This window comes from Scylla paramamosain, chromosome 10 (genome assembly GCF_035594125.1).
Source record: "Scylla paramamosain isolate STU-SP2022 chromosome 10, ASM3559412v1, whole genome shotgun sequence".
In the NCBI taxonomy this organism is placed as follows: domain Eukaryota; kingdom Metazoa; phylum Arthropoda; class Malacostraca; order Decapoda; family Portunidae; genus Scylla; species Scylla paramamosain.
This window is the reverse complement of record NC_087160.1, coordinates 20,117,356-20,121,931: the sequence shown is the minus strand read 5'-3', so window position 1 is coordinate 20,121,931 and position 4,576 is coordinate 20,117,356. Positions and strand designations below refer to the sequence as shown.

The 4,576-nt window shown below is 40.4% G+C and overlaps 1 protein-coding gene across 2 annotated transcripts in view; it reads right to left on the bottom strand.

Annotated features, from left to right (window-relative positions):
- LOC135104318 (zwei Ig domain protein zig-8-like) overlaps positions 1–139 on the bottom strand; it is an 80,490-nt gene extending 80,351 nt beyond the window's left edge. For both annotated transcript variants that reach the window (XM_064011579.1, XM_064011580.1), the window contains exon 1: positions 1–139. This exon is cut by the window's left edge and continues 946 nt beyond it. The gene's annotated coding sequence lies outside the window, so the exon portion shown is untranslated.
- Positions 140–4,576: the final 4,437 nt, after the last annotated feature.

Here is a 4,576-nt window from a genome sequence, read left to right as displayed (position 1 = left end):
TTTCATCTCTACCCATTTCATTTTTCATGGCCTGAGAGCTTCCCTCTATTCACCCTCTGCCCCATACGTCCCGCTCCGACGCGTGTATCCCCCTCGCCCACCTGCCACCACCCACACCCCACTTAGTAAACGGTCACAGATATGCAAGGGAGAACCGACAGGCGCTGCTCTCAATTACTTAACTAAAGAGAGATCTAAGTCGCACTAATTAATGCCAACACAGTTTTTACCTGCCTATTCGGCGTTCAGCTGACGACGTGTCTATCTGTGTGTTTGCTCTCCTTATCGTTTACGCTAGGTACGCGAGAGAGAGAGAGAGAGAGGAGAGAGAGAGAGAGAGAGAGAGAGAGAGAGAGAGAGAGAGAGAGAGAGAGAGAGAGAGAGAGAGAGAGAGAGAGAGACTTAGTTGCACACATATACCTGCTAGATTCAGTTATACATAATTGTCAGACAGCAGGCAAACAGACAGACAGACAGACAAACAGTACATCTTTACTCGCACATACTGTTATTATTATTTATCATCAGTAAAATAAATACGTACTCATCACTGGGAAGTATAATTGCACACACACACACACACACGCACACACACACACACACACACGGTATACACACGTACGTAGACATTGGCACACACACACACATCCGTACGTCTCATAAACACGTCTCGTAAAACTCCCCATAAAAACTATATACACCTTTACCCTTTACACACACACACACACACACACACACACACACACACACACACACTTGACTCACCATGCACAGCCACATAGAGGGATGAGTACGAGAATGATTGAGGCGAATAATGCATAAAGTGTCTAGTAAGAGCGGAAATGTCGCCTCATTTAATGTCCTCTCCTGTTCTTTGCTATTTCCGCCTTCCTCCGCTTCATGGTCCTCTGGGTGATATGAAAAGATGCTGTACATATACGCAGGGAAGAATAAAAAAGTTTGTATTCCTTTTCTCATTATGGTGCTCTCAGATGCGCCCAGTGATGAGTTTCTCTCGTGCAAGCCTTTAAGTGCCTGTTATTAGGGTACCGCCTCCTCCTCCTTTGTCCTCTTCTTCATACCGGTGACCTTTTTTCCCGGTGAGTGTACGGTCATTAAGCCTCGTTAAATCATCCTCAAATCGTCATTAGTGCATTATCATTAAGTGATGGATTCATTAACTCGACGTCATTAACTCTTCATCGTCATTAAATCAGTGCGGGTTGCCATCATCATGAGCAGTCTCAGTAGCTCCAGGGTCTCTATTTCCCGCTACAGAACTGGAAGCTTCTGAGTCAAGGATAAATATTAGTGTTCTGTGCCACACAAAACATGCATTAAAAAAAATAATTGTTTTAAAAGGTCAGAACGTAATGAAGAGTGAAAAACGAGAGCTGAATATTTTATTTAAACTGTCCTCGCAAATATTAACCAGTGAAACATTTTTTTTAACAATGACTCACTTTGTTATGATTAAACTTTTCTGAGAACAATAATCAGACAGCGCATCCGCCTGCCGGTCTGGAATATCAAGAATGTCAGAGCGAACATTACTTGAAATTTGTTAATGTAATTGCCTGTACCTTGCAGAATGATGCTAAAACCTTCCACACGTTTAAAACAAGTTGTTTGCACATTGTTGCGCTGAATCCATATTTATTATCGCTTGCATTGTTCAAACAGATAAAGTTGTATTAGTACGTGTGTGTGTGTGTGTGTGTGTGTGTGTGTGTGTGTGTGTGTGTGTGTGTTGTTGGTGTTGGTGGTGGTGGTGTTCTCTGTTTGTGGTTAAGGTTGTTGTTGTTGTTGTTTTCTTGTTCTTGTTTTTAAGTGTGTGTGTGTGTGTGTGTGTGATGTATTGTGTCGTGTTGTGTTCTACTGTGTTGTGTCGCTGTGTGTATTTCGTTGTGTTGCGTTCTATTGTGTCGTGTTGTGTTTCACCGTGTTGTGTTCTGTCGTGCTGCGTCGTGTTGTGTTCCGCCGTGCTGTGATTCAGATGCCTTTTCCCCGGAACTCCATTAGGGGATTAGTCAAGGCTACCAAACGCCGGGACGAAGTACACGTGGGGCCCCGAGGGAGAGATAAGGACTTCTCCCTAGCCGCGTAGATCTGCGAGTTAAAGCAACGGCAGGGATACGTGGTGTGTCTTGGGAGCTACGGTTCTGACGATGACTGGAGTGAGACAGGAATTTCTCGAGGAGTAGACATGCATGTACTGGGTGAATGGAGTGCTGTGGTGATCTTAATGTGATGCAGACATAGCTTGGATGTTTGGTATTAAGTAGTGTGAAAATGCAATAGTTTATTTTCAAGAGGTGTGGGAAAAGTTGGTTAGAAATGTCATACGTTTGTAAAGTTAAGAATAGATCTGTAAAGATTTTTGTTATGTTTCTGGTAAGTTTGTAAGAACCTTGAAACTTTTTTTTTTTTTGTGTGTGTGTGTGTGTTTGTGTGTGTGTGTGTGTGTGTGTGTGTGTGTGTGTGTGTGTGTGTGTGTGTGTGTGTGTGTGTGTGTGTGTTTCAACGCCAGTGACAGAGATGAGCTTCATGAAAGGTTTCGTATTTCTGAAAGTAATACAACCCGTGAGAATGCATGTGTCAATTCATACTCAGCACCATTCCATCTCTCTTTGTAATATCAGTGTTTCATGATGCACTAAATTATATAACATGTGATAACTACGAGTGTAAGATTAGTTACTTAGCTGGTTGTTGACTCGCCTCTGAGTCTATTTGATAGTCTGAGGCTCTCACCCTCAACATGTGTATAAGAACTGGTCACGTGGAGATACATTCTACCGCTCAGATTTGTCTGTGTTTTTAATGTTAAGATACTGAGTTCACACATGGAAGAACAGGTGACTTGGAGAGAAAATACATTTTGTCACTTGCTTCAGTTTGTCAATACTTTCAATATTAAGATGCAGAGTCCGAATATTGAAGATCCAGTATCAGACTCATGCGATGTCAGGTTACGCGGGATTTGTTGCAGAGTTATGGGGGAATCATTTGTCTTTCGCTGTTATTTGAATATATGTCCAAAGATATTTCCTGTAAAGTGTGCCACAGGAAAGCAATATCCTGTTTCTCCACCATTACAGAAAAATATCCGAAAATGTAGCAAAATTTCCGACATGATCCATGGAGCGAAAGGGTGATCTGTGAAAATGTTGTTGTTGTTGTTGTTGTTGTTATTTTCATTAGCAGCAGCAGTAGTAGTAGTAGTAGTAGTAGTAGTAGTAGTAGTAGTAGTAGTAATACAGTAGTAGTAGTGAGAGTATATGAATGACAACAATAATAATAATAATAATGATAATAATAATAACAATAATAATAGTAATGATAATAATAATAATATACAAGTAAAAGCAGTGTCACCATCATAAAATTTGTTGATATTTTTTTATTATAGTAATCATTTTTAGTGCCATTTTATTTAAAAATATGTTGTTTATCATAATGACATTATTACCAGAATTATTATACGAGAGAGTAATCGTTAAATCCGGTTGTGTGTGTGTGTGTGTGTGTGTGTGTGTGTGTGTGTGTGTGTGTGTGTGTGTGTTTCCATTCCGTCATTTATTGTTTGTCCCTCTGCCTGCCTGTTTGTCTGTCAGTCTGTATGTCTGCCTGTCGTTTTGTTTGTCTGTTATTTGTATATTGCTTCCGTTCACCTGTCAACTCTCTGTATATCGTCTCTTATCTATCTGGTCTCTCTCTCTCTCTCTCTCTCTCTCTCTCTCTCTCTCTCTCTCTCTCTCTCTCTCTCTCTCTCTCTCTCTCTGCCCTGTCGCCATTATAAGCTTAGTTTCGATGAGAGGGAATGGCATCGGTAACAGTTACATGCAGCTCATTATTGCCTCCATATTTTGACGGCACACATGAGCAGGCTTTAGGCAATAGAGCGAAAATGTGCAAATAACAGACAGTTTCAAATGCTGAATATAAGTAAGTCCGTGGAAAGGTTAGACAGTTTCCAGGTGCGTTTGCGGTAAAGGTCATTGCCTCGCTTTGTAAGGTTATGGGATAAGCATAATTTTTCATCAGAGCAACGAATCAGTATGCATAGACTCATTCATTCGCATTTCCTCATTAGTTTCTCTTTTCACGTCTCTGGCGAGGCAAGCAAGTGCTTCCTGCGCGGAATTATATTAATGATAATGATTCTTTTTTGGCACCTCGCCTTATTTTTACACATCAGCGTCTAGTGTGCGCTATACCAACTCTGCTGGAGTGAGCATACTCATCATATAACTTGTATTCACGCTTATGTAATGCACACACTGGACGGAAGCATTGATAACCTTTCACTTTTACTAGGAAACAAGGTCACTGTTCACCGAATCACCTCGGCTTGTCTCTTGGAATTGGTCAGTGGTCGATAAACATTTGCTTAGCGAGAAGGAAGATAAGACAAACTCCACTCCCTTTGGTCCGTTAATCCATAGCACTAAAAAACGGTGATAATAATAATAATAATAGTAATAATAATAATAATAATAATAATAATAATAATAATAATAATAATAATAATAATAATAACAATAATCGAAGCTCTGCAGTGACGTTTTATATT